We start from the raw sequence: 18,329 nt of genomic DNA, 5'->3' as shown, positions 1-18,329 counted from the left end.
GTGCGTTAGCGCAGTTAGCTCGTTAACGTGTTGGCCGTCCAGCCCCACACACGGGGCGATCCACGGTAGCTCGTTAACGGAGATTTGCCGTGTTATGGCGTTAATGTCATTTCAACGAGTTTAACGCTGACAGCACTAGTGGGAACACAACGAATATGACTGCACATTTACATCATCCTAGTGCAAAGACAAGTGGAAGCAGACAAAAACAAAAAGCACGCATGCTACAAACTTTACCCGAGTCATTTAGACAGCCGTTAGCACATGATTCTCCTTATGGGGACCTGATATGTTTAATATGCTGCTGAGAATATAGCCCAGAAGAAGCGTATAGTATAGCTTTTATTTTGGAAAGAGACATTTCTCTGTTATAAACTCTCTTTTCCAAAGATGAGTGATTCCTCAATCAGATATATTTATTTTTTTTATTACTTTGTTGTTTCAGCAACATTAAATTTAAAAACTGTACTTTTGAGTTAAAATATATATTTACAATTTTAATAAATGACAAATCAAAAAGGCGTGAACATTTTTTTTTGTATCGAAAAAATATCGAACCGTGACACTAAAGTATCAAACCAAACCGAACCGTGAATTTTGTGCATCGTTGCACCCCTAGTATAAACATATCTCAGCAATCACATAGCAAAAAACACGAATACTTAAATAATCCTATTTTACCTCAGATACACAGCTAGATGCTTCTCCAGGTAGGTTAAGTCTCTAAAATTATTTCTCTGCCTCCTTAGATATGGTCCCAACTCTGCCAGCACAAAGCTCAAACACGACACTGACATCCTGAAATATGTATGAAAGTGTCCGTAATGCAGCTTCACCTCCTTGATCAAACCATTAACTTTTCCCTGCAGCTTTCTTTTTAGAATCAGATAAACCTAGAATCTTCGTTTTCTCCTTTTTTCGTTAGCAAAATCAGAACCGGCTCAGTTCGTTTTTTTGTGGACGGCAAGGTTTGCATCTCAAAATTCTGAATTTCATGTTGTTTTTAAGCAAGGTGTTTGCCGTTTAATGGTAAATAGCCTGTATTTGTATAGCGCTTTACTTAGTCCACTTACTTACCCCAAAAGCGCTTTACACATTCAGTCATCCACCCATTCACACACTGGTGATGGCAAGCTACATTGTAGCCACAGCTGCCCTGGGGCGCAGTGACAGAGGCGAGGCTGCCGGACACTGGCGCCACCAGTAGGCAATGGGGGTGAAGTGTTTTGCCCAAGGACACAACGTCCGAGACTGTCCGAGCCGGGGCTCGAACCGGCAACCTTCCGATTACAAGGCGAACTCCCAACTCTTGAGCCACGATCGTTTAACAGCCTTAAGGGACAACTTTTACTCTGTAGTTGGCAACTATTCGTAGACAAGTTAGTGCCCAGCCTACGGGCAACTGAGGTAATATGATAGCAGCCAAAGCAATCACAAAGAAGACCAATTTTTCCTTGGAAAAGCCAGCAAAAACTCAACGATTGTTTGGGGAATGCACATCTTTTCCTAGCAACTGGAGATTGACTGGGGGGATTGCCAACTAGTTTCTGAGCCTATATATCCATGAGCTTAATGTTCGCAGCTTTTGTTAACATCTTTAAAACCTCTATATTCATTTTTAAATTTCCAATACTTCAGTCTGAGGGGGGTTAACTAAAACCAGATGGGCCACTGGGCTTTTAAAGCACTGATGGAAGTCAGTGCAGACAACTGCAGGATAAAGTACAATGCCTGGCTGCTAATTCACTCTTCACAGCTGGCCAAACATAGCGTGAAGTGGGTGAGAATGTGAAATCACAGAAATCGAACACTGACAGGGCTTTATCTGACACTGGAAAGGTGTGGAAATTTCTGAAGCTATCTGACCAAATGACAAGCAGTTTGAAATGAGTGCAAAGCTTGCTCAATGCCCTAAGGATACTCTAAAATGGACAGCAGTGCAGATTCACGCAGTAACTTGGATGTTAGGGTTTTTTTTTTTTGTTTGTTTTTTTTTTTTTTTTTGGGGGGGGGGGGGGGGGGTTTAGGGGCATACACTGATAAATTTGGCTGTCGAATGCTCCAGGATATTTGCAGCTGTAAAAGAAATTATGTCACACAGGATTCACGAACAGACTATAAACTTATCTTCTGGGTTACCAGCACTGAATGAATAAGACTAACATAGTTGTGATTTTCAACATCCCATCTCATTCATGTGATTTCATTTAAAAAGAAAGAAAATGAAGAGGGCACTTTTATTTAAAGTACTGAAGGCACTTACATTTCAAGTCCTCACACTTCAATTTCAGTGACAAATGTTTGGGTTATTTTTTTAAACAGGAAACAAATTAAACAGGCAGCAGCCTAGTCAGACCGTGTTCTGTTTGCAACGCTGCTGCCCCCATTGATGTCACCTGGGGAGGACTACAAATTGGTTTTCACCTGAACAGTATGCTTGGGTCCATTTGATGTGTTAACCTTCATTTGTACCAGGAAATGTAATTGGAAAACAAATTTGAAAATGCAACTGTGAATAATTTACACTAAAACTGCCAAAGTGTTTCAACTTGGGTTGCTGAGACACACGGCCAAAAGAAAAGATTCATATTAAAAACCATAAACTGGGTAGAAATATAACTACGCTGACGTCAAGCAGTGCCACATTAGGTGACGAATGAATCAGATGATTTATAACTATAATATGTTTCTTTGGAAGTCAGTAGATGGACCTGTAGTTGATATATAAATAATTTAGCCACACTGAACTTGTCTCAAAGGCTTCTGTTTGGCATTCAACTGTGCATCACCAGCTTTTACGTCACTGATGATGTGAGTCCATCTGCCTCAGTATCTTTCATGTCTTGTAAACATGGTTTGGCCGACCTCTTGAGTGTAAAAGTTGTGTTTGATGGTTTAAACCTGTTTGTGTCTATGGTTTTCTCTCGCTGTAGCACAGCTTAACATGTATCCCAGGGTGCTCAACCTAAAAGGAGATTTTTCTTACTCAAATCTAACCTGAAGGTCCTCCAGCACTTGGCATATTTGTTATCCTGTCAGGTATAAACTCAGCTGATGTAAGGTAAAAACAACCCATTCAGAAGGGCTTTATGAAGACATAGGCAATCAATAGCCTTCCTTACATGGGATTTCTTGGTAGAGTTCATAATCTTAGTTGCTGGTTGTGACAACAGCCTACTAAATAACCAACATAGAAATGTTGCACACAATGCTATATGGCCTCGTGTGCATGTGATGGCCTTACACACCAAGAATTAATCAGATTTTGACAGAAAGAAAGAAACACGGAGGGGTGGGGGGTGAACACAATGACTAAAACACAATGGCAATTAAAAATCCACTGTGAAGTCATGGAGGCTTGCAGACAGTGATCTTGAGCACAGTTTGGGTGGATCATTTTGTACAAGTTTCAATAAATACTGACCAATACTGGAGGAGGATCAGAGATCTTTGTGAACTGTGGACAGACAATCACGTAAGCTTGCCGGTGCTTCAGACAGATGAGCTAAAAAAAACAAAACAAGAACTTTGTGTTGAAAGTGAATTTTTGCAACATCCAAGCACAAGGGCACAAGGGGGTATATAGATTTGACCTCATCAAAAAATGATCTTAGTAAGTATTTGGGCACTGTATAATGGCAGAGATATTAGATTGGGTCTTGGCATTGAACGTCTACTGGTGGGGTGAAATTTTATTATTTTCAGAAATATCTTCTCAGTCAAAGTTTAATTATAGCATGGACGATATCAAGCATGCTCTATATGTATTCAGTTGTCTTCAGTAGTCTTTAAAGCCCATTCAGTGATGCTTTATGCCCTATGGATTATAGAAAACCACTTCCATCTGGGTAGAAATATTTCCTGAAAGGTGATAATAATAGGTTGCATTTATTTAGCGCTTTTCGAGACCCTCAAAGCACTTTACAATTCCACTATTCATTCACTGTCACATTGACACACTGGTGGAGGCAGCTACAGTTGTAGCCACAGCTGCCCTGGGGCAGTATGACAGAAGCGAGGCTGCCATATCGCGCCATCGGCCCCTCTGGCCATCACCAGTAGGAAACAGGTGAAGTGTCTTGCCCAAGGACACAACGACCAAGACAGACAGAGCAGGGGATCAAACTGGCAACCTTCCGGTTACAAGATGAGCTTCCCAATCCCCGCGATCACTTATAACAACTTGGTCTTGATTTGCAGTGACCCATTCCTTTAGGCTGACAAGTGGACCAAAACAGTGTTAGCAATATACCCCTAACAACATTAACTGAGTTATTGGATCCCCTAACGCTAAAGCGGTCAAGTCTGTACTGTTCATTTAGTCTGCATCACACATGCACTCGCCCACTTGTCAAGAATATAGTGAAGGATGACTCATCTTTGCAGACCTCTATGGTTTTTGCACCACTGACTTTTCAGATGTAATGAAGGATTTGTGCACTGTAACCCAAATGTAATGTTCTTCTCTATGTAACTGTCACGGGATTGTTCTCACCAACGCATTCGGGTCCCTATTTGGGGGGAATCTCAGTCACCTGAGGAATAATTGCACTTCTGTCTTTTCTAATACATGAGCATCACTGTTAAATGTGCACTGCTCATAATTCTCACTGATATCTTTCCAGTAGATCAGATGTGTGCAGAAGTGTCACTCTAGTCATTGTTACTATTCAGACACTAGCCAACCGAGCAGACTATGTGACCAAAGCTTCTGCCGCTCTTGCACTGAACATGAACCCTCTTTCAAAGTCACTTTGATCTCTTCTTTTTGGCATTTTGAAAAAACCTAATCACTTGGGCCTGCTCATCACTTTCAAACATGTCTCAGAACATGTCTTGAGTTTTCCATGCAGAGCGCTGTGGCTTGGATCACCTGTAACTGTTGTGTTTCTTTACTTATTTGTCACATATCACAATTTTTTTAAAATATCCATTTGATCAGTAAGAAGTCTACAGCACAGCACAGATCCTTAGAAATCATTCCTCGCAAGTTTCAAAGAAATTGAAAAAGAAAGCAAAAGGTAGTTAACGGTGTCTCACCTCTACGACCAAAACCTCTAAGGTTTTTGCCCAAATTCAACAGATTTGAACCATACCCACAGCAGTATTTAATGACTATTCCTCATTTCAAATATGTTAGTTACAAGAAGATATTTTCTTCAATTAGTGTTGCATTTGAAATAACAATAACAGATAAAAGAGCCACTTTACTTAATATAAAATAATATTAAAAGTGTTTTGGGGATCATTAGAATCTATGGAGCTTGGAAGTTAGTCAGGAGATTAGATAATTTAAAGGATTTATAGTATTAATAACCCACATTGTAATAAAGGATTTCACTGGTGTTAAAGCTGGATTTGAAATGCCCGACAGCAATATAATTAGTTATAAATCTTAGAGACCCAAGTGTGCATTTAAATGAATGAATTACCTCCTCTGCCCACATCGACTATGTGGTCTTTTTGTCAGCTGCCTTTATTTTCTTCGTCTGTTCGGTGTAGTGGAGGCGTGTAATAGTAGGTGTGAGCCGTCCACCAACATTTGGTGTTCAGCAGAGAGAGCACAGGCAAGGACAACAATATCACTCTTCACCTCAAAGATATTTTTCCAACAAAACCGACCACACAAGAATTCTTTTCAGTGTGGGCATTTTCAAATCTTAAATTGCTCGAAAACTAGTAAACTAGAGAAAATGTAAACTCTGTATGAATGCCTGCAATACTGTGTGCAGGCATGACACTACACTGGCTATAAAATTTTAAACAGCAGATATTTATTTTATATCATTTCTGTTTTTGTGTAGTGGGCCCTAATTTGTAGTTTGGGCTTGTCTTCTAGTGTGCAGTGAGCCTTGTACTCTGAACTATATAACCTTTAGGTATTAAGCACCCAACTCATGAACAGTTCACATTTTCTAACAAAACATTCTTGTCAGGGCAAAGTGACCTTTGCTTCTATACTGTATACAGTTTCCATTTCTCTCCTGCAGCAAAAGAAAGAAAAAATAAAAGGTAAAGGGGACGCTGAGACGAGAAATAAAGCTGTGATTTTTGTGACTTCAGTTTCTCCATGCAGAATACTCCTCATCTGAACAACTTGACACTTTATCACACCCTTCTGCTGGTCTTTCTAGCTCATCGCAAATAAAGATCATTTCTTTGTTCACTCTCACTGAAAAATGTGCGGTGTGGTTCTGGCAGCTTCTGATGGATAGGTCTTTGAAAACACTGACTTTTTTTTTTGTCTTATAGCCAGCAAATTCAAAGTCAACTCACTTCTGAGCAGCATAAGGCAGTTCTCCAATTAAAAGGCCTCAATTTTTGTTATACACATCAAACGCACATCAAAAAAGTAAAGAAAAAGTTTAAAGACGTTTAATAATGAGAGTTGTAGAGACTATCCCAATTGCCCTAAGGCTTCTTTAGTTATACTATTGTATCTCTCTATTGTCAAAGATCTGTAACAATTAAATGGGATGAAAAAGCAATTATATACAAGGAATGTACAAAGAAAAACTTCAGTAACCTATAATTTCTAATTTATCATTTCCAAAGTGAGTTATTTTCTTTACCTTATTGTGCAGTTATCAAAGCCCAGCAGTGTAGCTAATAGGGTCGCATACTGTTAAATGCACATAGATCTTAGAATGCACAAGTGATGAGCTCCTCCACAGGTGTGCACATATTTTTCTTTAAAAACACAACACACTCCCAGCACTTTCCTCCTCTGTTTCCAACTTGCACATTTAGTCTTTTTTCCTCCCCTGCCCCTTTCCTCTCTCAACCAGCTGTGCAGATAAACAACCAAGCGCTCAAGTGGAGAAAAGAAACATCCCCAATGACAGCTCGGGGTAAGAGCTCTTCTAATTACACTACAAAACACTGCCTAAGCATCTTCTGTCTTACTGTCATCCTTCTCTCTGTTCTGCTCCTCCTAACTCTGCTTCTTTGGCACTCAAGTCTCCTCTTCTTGCTTCTCTTGAATTTTAACCAGCACGACAAAGAACTAAAGAAACATTTTTCCTCATTTGCTTTGCATTTGCTAATGTGAAACACAGACTGAAACTGGTCTATATTGAGTCTCTTCTCCCATCACCATCTGTCTTCTCCTTTTCTAAAATTCTGCCTTTTCTTTTTTTTTTCTTGTCATCTGCTGCCTTTCCTCTCATTACATTTTTTTCCGTTTGCTATCACTCGCTTATCTGCACCATCTTCTTCTGCCTGGTAATAACAGTCGTCCTCTTTTCCACCGCCTCAGATTTTCTACTCATATCACAACTAGGCAAGGAGGTTGATACAATATTTAGCATCATTTCAAATAGTGTACTTGATTGAGGCTTTTAGTGCCAATGCATATCAACATTTCCATGTCATGGATGAGTTCATCCAATATCTGAATGTTTTTTTCCGCACATTTTATCAGAAAGCTAACAACAGAAATTTGTAAAAGCAACAACTTGAAAAACACCACCGACTTAACTTGTAACGACAAATGGGGTCTTTCCAGCTCTGTATTTTTATCCTTAAGACTCTATTAAAGTATTTGCATAATTAGTTCATCCACTGTCTAAAATGAGCTGTTTCAGTACTCTTCCCTATTCCCTAAAACCAGCGTAGAAAAAAAAACCCTCTCTGCAGTCTCCAACCCTGCATTTAGAGCAGTTTGAAGCCTAAGCTTTAGGCTTATAGGAATTACTTGTACATATGCTGATGTGTGAAACTTTGGCCAGGTTTAATAGGAACATCCATCACTGTAACAGAAATGGGCAAAAGCACATGTTATATTACTCCAAACCCATCACCAATATGGCGATCGTGGCTCAAAGAGTTGGCAGTTCGTCTTGTAATTGGAAGGTTGCCGGTTCGAGCCCCGGCTCGGACAGTCTCGGTCGTTGTGTCCTTGGGCAAGACACTTCACCTGTTTCCTACTGGTGGTGGTCAGAGGGCCTGGTGGCGCCAGTGTCGGGCAGCCTCGCCTCTGTCAGTGCTTAAAGCTGAGTACTACCTAGAGCCAGCTTTTTCTTTTCATGCCCCATTTTTGTGGAACAACGTCCCTCAAGATATTAGGCAGGCATGCTCTGTGGAGGTTTTTAAAACTATGTTGAAGACCCACTTGTTCACCCTATCCTACATGTCTTAATTCTACGCCTTCTATGCCTAGTTTTTAAATTCTTATCGTTTATAACTTGTATTGTGTTTTTAACTTGTATTGCTATATAACTTCTATAATCCAGTGAGACAGCCGTTTCGCCGGCTTCAGCCTGAGCTGCATGGTTCCAGCTCGTCTTCAGTTAACCTAACATATTCCATAAAGTCAGCCCAGCTAATTGCAGGAGACATGAGGGGTGAAACCAAATATCTCAATAGGACTCATCAGACCAAAGCACAGATTTGCACAGGTCTAATACCCATTTCTTGTGTTTCTTGGTCCAAGCAAAAGTCTTCTGCTTGTTAGTGGTGGTTTCTTAGCAGCTATTTGACCACAAGGGCCTGATTTGCACAGTGGATGTAGAGATGTGTCTGCTACTGGAATTCTGTGTGGCCTTTATCTGGGTTCTAGAAACAGTGATGAGCAGTTATACTGGTAGCATTCCAGCCTCTCTTTACACCAACACCTGTTCCTACACATATCCTATATATACTAAAATCCACTGTGGCCACAACATTTTCCTGATGTGAAGTACAAAAAAATGTAACACTTATCATTGTTATTATCATTACTTTCAGCATCAGTTAGAGGTGGGGATCACCAGACAGACAATACAATAATATCACTCACAATCAGTGTTGGTCAAGTTACTTGAAAAAAGTAATCAGTAACTAATTACTGATTACTTCCCCCAAAAAGTAATCCCGTTACTTTACTGATTACTTATTTTCAAAAGTAATTAATTACTTAGTTACTTTTTAAAAACACGATTTACAACCTGAATAGGTGATAAAGCGATAGATCTTTCAGCCCAATTCTACTTTTTCTACATAATCCATCATACAAAATGTAATCAAATGGAAAAGTCTCCTTTTTTAAAACTTGTTTTATTAGTTTTAATCTTTTAACTTTATGCATCAAGCAAAAATTTAATTATATGCAACATTCTCTGACTGGAAGAAATTTGTTTAATATTTAAACCTATTTTCTGCACATTCCAGCACATAAAATAATTGTTTTTTTTGTGTGTTTACACTCACTCTTTCAAATAGATGCAAGTAAAACACAGCAGAAAATAAATAAAGTCAAAGACTCAGCGGCCCTTTTGCTTTATTTTCACCTGTAAAGCAGGAGCAGGGTAGGCGGAGGTTTACCCTGGTGCAGGTGTGCCGCAGCGGTCAGTGGAAGAATCCGCAAGTTTCTCTGTGAGTTTCCCATTACGTCATAGCGCACTCGGTGCTTGCTTGGAAGTTTAGGGGTTTTTTTGCTGTAAAAAGAAGTTTTCTTCCAACGCACAACGGACGCTAATGTTTTTGTCACTTTTTATGGAATCAAACTTAAAGTAAGGTCAGTACTTCCACGCTTTAAACGCTGCAAGCTCATACTCTCTCCCGCACTCGATATATTATCCATTGTTGATCTGCACACAGCTGTTTTCACGAACGTCGCACTTGCTTACGTCACTGTCATGAGACATTCTCGCAAAAAAATCACGGTTTTAGTAACGCAGTAACGCAGCGTTCCTACGTGAAAGTAACGGTAATCTAATTACCGTTTTTGCAATAGTAATCCCTTACTTTACTCGTTACTTGAAAAAAGTAATCGGATTACAGTAACGCGTTACTGCCCATCTCTGCTCACAATACATATTATTGCATTTTTCTTTTGCAATTTATCACTTTTTCAAAGGTAATTATGCCCTCGAAGTTCAACTTTGTCAATCTGTGTTAACTATTAAGTATTTAAGTTTATTTAATGAAATACTGATATTTGGATTCCCTGAATTGATACAATATCGCATCCTGAGATAATAATAAATCCGCATGAGACCCAGCCCAATTATTCATGTCCTCTATAGTGGTCATTTGTTTTTGGTCTATATCTTTGGTCTGACTTATTTGAGCCACCCTAAAGATAAACTAAAATCAAAGATACCACCTCCTCCTCCTCCCTGCTGCCCCCTCCCAACCTCCCTCGGTTCTCGGGAGAATATCAGAATACTATGTTGTATTGATTTTTTTCTCCCTCCACCTCTAGCATCAGTTCCCTCAACTTAAAAATATCGGTCCCTTCTGCTCAAAAGGTAGTCTGTGTGGATCTAGACTGGGGAACTGAGGTGTTGAGACCTGGTAGCGATGATGGACTAATACAAACATGAAAACAGTGCTTGTTCCATTTTTTTAATCATTTTTTGTTTTTTTATTTAGTCATTGTTTATTGAAAATAATCTAATCAAGCAACTTATAGTGAATCACAGCTGGTACATTTTGCTGTTGACTAATGCTTCCAAACGTTAAATTCTCTCACCAGTATATAAAAAAAGAGTAATGCTAGTTATCATTTTGAAGGACTGAGACCATTTAAATCTCAATTTCCAAATGAGACCCTGTCCAGCTTAAACGGTTAGCAAAAGCTCGCGCTAAACTCGGATTTCAAAATGCTAACAGAGGCCGGGAGCTTCGTCTCTGTCAGCAGCGATTAGCTTTAGCTGCTAACGCTGCTGACGTTTAGAAAAAGCAGCAGGACTCTGATTACACATGCTTCCAACAACATTACAACTAAACTGATATATTAAAACATTTTAGAGATGATAGTAAATCATAACAGATTTCCCCTGACTATATTAAAGTTTCTCTGACTATATTTGTGGACATCTGTTACAGATGAACATCTGCTGTTGCCAGCAGCTCATAAACTAAAGAATCAATACAACATGTAGATCAGGTATGATGATTATTTCATACAAACCTACAATAACTAAATAGTTCTAAAGTTACAGGTTATATACTATGGAAGACTTCAGGTTAGTTACTGTATTTAATACTTTAGAAATTCCTGAGAGAGTTAAAGCTCAGTTATGAATATAGATGTTAATTTTTGTCATTACATTTTTCATTTTAGTGGCCTTCTGTTCTTCAAATTCCCAACAGTACATGTCAGGGGTGAAAAACTGTTTTATTTTAGAACATAGGATAGTGGATAAGGAGCTGCCAGGCAAAATGAAATGAGCAAGAGAACACAGGAGGTTTATGAATGTAGTGAGAAAGGACATGCAGTCGGTTGAAGTGACAGAAGATACAAGGGACAGGGTGAGATAGAGGAAGAAAATCTGCTATGACAATCCCTAAACAAACAGCCAAAGGAAGAAGAAATAGTAAAATCCATCCATTTCTTCCACTTATCCAAGTCAGGATCATGGGGGTGCTGGAGCCTATACTAGTTGCCATAGGGTGAGAAGAAGATTGCCAGTCTTTCACACGGCTAACACAGAGAGACAGATAACCATTCACATTCACATGTATGGGCAATTTAGAACTAATTAACCTAACCCCACTAATGGCATGTCTTTGAACCCAGTACCTTCTTGCCATGAGGCAACAGTGCTAGTAGTAAGTTTAAAATTTGCATTCCTAACTCTGAGCTCCAGTAGCGGACTCAGTGACTGAAACTGAACAGCCTCTTGTTTGTCTTCAACTTGCCATAAATTAGTGATATAGTTTAATAAATTGAGACTGGTGGCTATGTGTGTTACGTCTTTGCATAAAGCTGTTGAACCAACCTATTCTCTGTAATGTTGAGTACTTAATAAAGTGCACAATGATGAGCGGCTGCAGTAAAAGACAAAAACAAAAAAACAAAACCTAATCCAACACATCTTGTCTTCTGCCAAGGTTTCCATCAGTGAAACGAATGAGTTACAGCAGGAGACACACAGCAGTTTGTATCAGTATTAGAGAGACTCTGGTCTTGGTAGTGCTGATAGTGCTTTATTCAGCAACATAGACAAAAGTAAAGCATTCACTTTATTTGCTTTGGCAGTCTTTCTATAATTCTCATCTTGGCACTCCTCATTCCCTGCAAAAGCTCACTCTTTCACCTTCAAGAAAAGAAAAAAAAAAAGACAGCCTTTGTGTGGATATTTGTTGTTTTTTTTTCTGAAGTTAAAATCACTTTTAAGCCTATAGAAGAGAGAAAGCCCATTTCCTCTGATCTTTCCCTTTCAGCTCCTCTCTCCTGACAAATCATTCATCTCTTCCCATTTGTTTGTTCAATTATTTTGTTCATTCTTTCATATCACCTGATTCTCTCGTTATTGCTTTTTATCTCTTTCTGCCGCTCACTTTACCCAACTCTCATTGTGCCTGACGCTGGTTATTTCTCCTCCAGGACCCAATCTAGCTGTGATGGATCCACTCATCTCTTCTGCATTAGACTGCCAGGGGAACAAACCATAGTATTAACAACAGCAATAAAACTGATGACGGTAATAAAAGAACCACACCAACATTATCTGCTCCGTTGATACAAGTAATGGTGAGCAAGTTATCATGACTGGATCTCACTTTCTGACTCTCCCACTCCACACACATATATAATTCAAGCATGCACACTGCCAAGAAAGTAAAATCTATTTAACGGGCAATTTATGTGATAATCAGGCCATAACTTTCTAATTTATGAAGTTCCCTTCTGGAGACTACCAATCAAATCATCTTCAATCATTGTGGCTCTCCAAAATTAGCAAGATTCAAAGGATTGCTCTGTTCCTTACCAAGAGCTCACAAAAAGAATTGGATACAAGAACTGCTACTGAAATGTGGTCTAATTCTCTTGTTTCAGCACATTTAACTCATCCTGCCTTAATCAATAAAGTCCAAGTGGCAGTCAGGGTTAGGTCATCATCAATTTGTCTGACTGACAAATGAATCCAACAACTATTGACAGTAACAACAAAGGTCTTAAAACAAGTTACTGCAAACTGTAGATTTATGGTAATGAAGAAGAAGCTGAAGAAGCTTCTCGGATGAGAGGTGAAACGTCTTCAAGCAACTTAAAGAAGTCCTGACGCTTTTCTTTGCAAGCTCCTTTGACTACGATGACCTGGATGACTGAGAACCTTCACAGACATTTATGGTAATGCTTTCATATAAGAGCCAAGACAAACAATATGCAAGCCAAACACAGATAGTCTCAAGTGATATTGTAAAAAATTGTCCCAGGAATACAATAAAAATGAATTAAATTGCAAAATGCAGTAAGCATAATAATACAAAAACTACTTGCAGATTAAAACAAAAAACAGGTGGATCAACTGGTTTAAAGACAGTAGTCCTGACTAGTTTAGATATCACAATAAATTATTGAAATTTGGTAATATGGTTGGAAAAAACCAAGAAGAAAATAACAGAAATAGCAATATATTAACCCTCTGGGGTCCAGGGCATAATTGGCCATTTTTGACTACTTTTGATTTTACCTCTATATTTCACCTTTAAAAACCATTTATCTTGCCTTGTTTCATATCATTCTTTTCAACACAACCTAACATGTCTGAATTTACAATTTTTTTTTATCTTGACATATTGTATTAACACAATTGTTCTAAATTCAGACAAAAAAACCCAAAATCTGAGTAGAAAAAAAAATTATAATTTTTTACTGTAACAACCACAAACATGCTTAACGAATCATTTTCATAACTTGAAATGCAGATAGTAAATTTAAAAAAAATTATGCACACGTTTTGCAAACAGCTATTTACCTAAAAATTCAGCCAATGCCTCAGGTGTTTTTTTATATAACAATTTAAAACTATTTACAGAACAATCAGGTGTTCTGCATCAAATAAGAAGTCACACAAATTATTTGTGCCACTCCAAAAATAGTTTCTGTTCACTGTGAGATAAAGGAAAACACCACAGGCCTAAACCCTGCAGGTCTAACAGCGGTGGTCAGGCTGCAGTGCTATGGTGTAGGTGGTGTATCACTCCTGTCTTCCACCTGGAGACAACATTTACATTGCAATCTGCCTTTGGTGGATTTTTTGCAGCAGCTGTGAAATTCACTCGTATAACTGACACAAAACAAAATAACGACTACAATACACACTAACTACACAAGACAACACACTAACTATAGACTCCAAACACGCTAAATGTCACAAATCTCTCATGTCTCAAAACTCGCTGTCACTCTTTCTTTCGCTTGCTCGCTTTCTCTCGGCGCCGTCACTCCTAAAACGTCTCCCTCTAACTAAACAACAAAATGCCAGATGTTGCCATATAATTTTTTGATTGGTCAACATGGTACATTTTTCCACCAATAGGGAAGGGGTATTTTTTCTTTAGAGATGCACCACAATAACTTTTGACCAAGAGAAAAGCTGGGTCTCCTACTTTTTCACTTTTAAAAATTAACATTTGCTTTCCTTCATTCTGGCCCCAGTGTTTGTGTGCTGAACCCTCCTCCACACACAGCAACGACAATCAGGTCAAAGATAACACTGAGCCGTTAACACGTCTTCTTTGTGATGACAGAACAACGTGTGCCACAAAGTTTGCAATCAAATTCAGCTGGACTCTGGTGCGAGCTTATCGACTCTGAATGTTTACTGCATTTGTCATATTTTGGAAGTTTTTATTTTTAGTCTTTATTATAATTCAAGATTGAATAATCACAGTTATATTTACATATTTAGAAACTTTTCTAATGTGACTGTAATGATATAGAGAGACTTACAGAAGAAATGCGTTACTTTTTTTGCTGAAAATGCAGAAACCATAACTGAATTTTCTACTTCATGTGTTCCTGTAAATAGAACATAGGACAATCACCAGACAAGAAGGCATGCTTCAGCTAGGTAAAGAGAAAAAAATACACTTACAGAAAATAATCAGATAAGACATGAGAGCTGCACAATCTAATGAAACACAACAGCCCTGGACCTTGTATCACCTTAAGATGTTCAGCTTTTATTAAGACTGGTAGCAGAACTGTGCTGACTCAGGTCTATGATAATTTGTGATGCTGCACTTTCTAATACTGTCGAGAAAGACTGCCTTATACTGAATGGAGGTAGGCTGTCCAATGTAACTTAGAGGTCTCATATACAGTAATATACTAATTGCACATTTACAAGTTAAGGTAATCCAGTGCAAAACTACGACAGCAAATTGTGTCTTCAAAAAAGTTTTTTTCAAAAGTTTCAAATTATGAATGTATTGAATACTTTTTATAACTTTTCATTTGCTGTACAATAACAATAAAGCACATTTTGTTGTTGACAAATCAACAATACAAGTACAACCCTACTACAGCAATTGGCAAGAGACCTTACAAGGTAAAAGCCAGTACAGTTTCAGTCTGTGTATGTGTGTACGTCTGTCTGTTTCTAGGAGAAGGATATAATAAAACTCCTACTCCTGCCCTGCAGGTTGACAGCCCTAGCCTTCAGATTGATTTGACCAATCATTCCGGCAAAAGCTCATTCACATGAAACCAGATTCTGTGCTTCCCATCTGTCGCCCACTCCCTCACATTCAGTCGTGCTATTTCAGATTCCAACAAAACCTTATTTGTTTGCAACCCTGGAAAGCTATCCAAAATTTGAAAACTGTATAAATCAATACACAAAAAATCTAGAATGAATCACGGCAAATTGATAATGATGGCTTTGATGAGAGAAGAAGTGGGTGTACTAGAAATGTGGTGGAAGATGACAATACTACCCAGAATTTGAGGTTGTTGTTATTCCCATGGATACTTTATGCAAACACATGCAATATGAATGCAGACGCTAATGCATTTTTAATGAATGTCATCAGAAGGCTAAATGTGGGACAGAGTGTTGTTTTAATTGAAGGGGAATAATTCAAGTACCAGCATTCCATCTGCTATATCACCAACTCAAAAATGATGAGATTGTGTTATTTAACACCCAGTGTCACTTAATATTTGAATTAAAAAAATAATTTTAAGCTTTTGTGTTACCACTTAGTTCAGAAAATTGATTTCGCATTCACGAGTCTCATTTGGGGGTTCGCAAAAAGAAAATGTAGCTCAATTTGGAGTTCATAGTCTAGGTGGTTCGTGAAGTGCTCCCTGCAAGATTTCCCTTAACGGGGAATAATGATATCAGCGAGTAACTGGCTTTGTGAGCTTCAACACATATCCCAAAACACAGTCATGTTGCAAAGGTTCTTACTTTTTTCCTCCAATTTTTTCTAAAACTACTACTTTTGATTAAATATTGCTAATTTAGCCACTTGTGGTTTTGGGCTACAGGAACAAGAAGACTGCTCAGTGAAACAGGAGGCATAACATCAAACACCAGGCTCTGGTGTGCAGAGCAGGTCTGCAACGCTCTGTGATTTATTAATTATGAGTTTCCCGTAAAGGCCAAAGTTCAGTGGTCTTGATACGAACAGATACATTACTGCTGAAAAGTCACCCAAAAAAAGTTTTATGTTCTGTGATTTTTTTATTAACGTCTTTAAATAAAGAAATCTAGATAGGACATCCCTTAATCTGTCTTCTTTCGCTTATCCTAAGTCAGGTCACAACGGCTAAGCAGCATATTCTATAGTCATTCTCCCAAACAAAATGTTCCAGGTCCTCCAGGGAAAGCCCAAGATGCTCCTGGTCCAGAGAAGATATATATTCCTACTGGCAAGTGCAGTTTCCTCCCAGCTGGGCAAGCCTGGAAAGCCTCCAAAGGAAGGACCCAAGGAGGAATTCTGCTTGTTCATTTAATATTCTGAGTTTAAGATTGTAGTTTCAGGCTTTGGTTCTTATTATAGTTGTTATTCCTTTGTGCTTAGTCCTTGATTTTGGATATCGGTTCCATTTCCTCTGTTCAGTATTTGTATTCTTAGGTCTAGTTTGTTTGTATTCTGTTTCTCGTTTCTGTCATCATGCCTCAAGTCTTGTCTCCATGTTTGTTCGACTTTCCGTCTTTGTGTGAAGTCTGCGTTTCTGTTCCTGTGTTTTGTTTCTCCCCGTTTTATTTTTGTGCCCTCTTTCTCTTTAGTTCTACTTCCCCTGTCTCGCCACCTGTAATTAGTGTCACCTGTTGCTCCATCATCATCCCCATGGCTGTCTCTCTCCTTGCTGTTTGTTTTTTTCAACATGAGAATTAGTTTAGATTTCCTGGATGCTGATCTGCTTTTAAGTTTATTTCTCGTTTCTCGAGCCCTGAATTTGGCGTCCTCCTGCATGCCACAAGACTTTTACATAGTACACAGTAGATCCCCTGGTAACTGGAAACCGTACTGCTATGGCTACACTGATTTGCTTATCTGTATAATTTTTCACTCGTGAACAAGATCCCACAATACTTAACCTCCTTTTGACTGGGTTAAAAACTTTCCCCTCAAATTTAATACAATTTCTGGGAGTGAACTGTGGCGTCAGTCATAGAGGTATTAGACGGTATCAGAGACCAAGGGAAAGCCTTGTTTTGCTCATTTGTCTCACTCATTTGTCACATCAAAGAATTGCCCATAATAATCATTATCTTTTATTGGATAACATTTATTGAATCCCAGAATCTAGGACTTCATCTATTGCTGATGTTTAGACCAGTGTTTGTAAAGTTGAAGGGTGATGAATGTTTCTCATAATGTTCAGGGCTTTTTTTTGTTCTTTTTGGTCATCCCATTTCCCACAGTAAGTATGCAACATTCTTTTTCTTTTTTTTAAAATCCCTCTTTATTCAACACATTTCATCTTTGTTTACATGACTGGAAAAGGTTTTTTCCTAATGATTAATCCACTTCATAGCAAATTATTCTATTAGATAATAAAAAGTACTGTCGAAGATGGATGGTAGATGATGGATTTAAACCTAAAACACTTCCTGCCTTGTAGCAACAGTCTTAACCACTGTTCCACTGTGCCCCCAAATTTATGTTACCACATAAAAGTTAAGAAAATGTCTACAAGCTGCAGCTGATAACAAATACCTACTAGCTATGAAACTTTGACAGGAACATAGTTTGGAAACCATTTCCTGCATTGTGGTAAATCCCGTTTGTGGAGAGAGCATACTTCACATACTTGCCAGGGCATTGCCAGATCTGATTGACTGCCAGCTTAGCAAAGGTCCTAGCCTTGATGAGGAGCACTTTAGCAAAGGTCCTGCCCCTCATCAAGGCTAGGTGCAGCTGAGAAGGGCTGAGAACATGAGGTGTTAAGGGTTAAACCACTCGAGAATGTGCCTCTAACTATAAAAAGTCATTTTTGCCTGCACTGGAACAAGTTTTGTTTAAAGTCTGGCCTCTGTCTTCTATGTGTGACTGCCCAAATGTCAGTTTAACATGGCAACAGCGTTTGATTAAGCAGGAATATACTGAATGTTCTAATTCATTCAGCACCTGCCTGCTATCTTCAATCAGAGTGT

The 18,329-nt window shown here is 38.6% G+C and overlaps 1 protein-coding gene across 4 annotated transcripts in view; it reads right to left on the bottom strand.

Moving 5' to 3' along the window:
- The window catches only part of gpat2 (glycerol-3-phosphate acyltransferase 2, mitochondrial), a 180,133-nt gene that overhangs the window by 64,608 nt on the left and 97,196 nt on the right, over window positions 1-18,329 (bottom strand). Inside the window, exon 1 of one of the 4 annotated variants that reach the window (XM_084945550.1) lies at window positions 3,425-3,521. The exons of the other annotated variants lie outside the window; for them this stretch is intronic. The gene's annotated coding sequence lies outside the window, so the exon portion shown is untranslated. Of the gene's footprint in view, window positions 1-3,424; window positions 3,522-18,329 lie in introns of those variants that run through there. 4 annotated transcript variants of the gene reach the window in all.

This window comes from Perissodus microlepis, chromosome 12, assembly GCF_051167445.1.
Source record: "Perissodus microlepis isolate ML-2025 ecotype Zambia chromosome 12, ASM5116744v1, whole genome shotgun sequence".
NCBI lineage: Eukaryota > Metazoa > Chordata > Actinopteri > Cichliformes > Cichlidae > Perissodus > Perissodus microlepis.
This window is presented reverse-complemented; position numbering and strand designations above follow the sequence as displayed.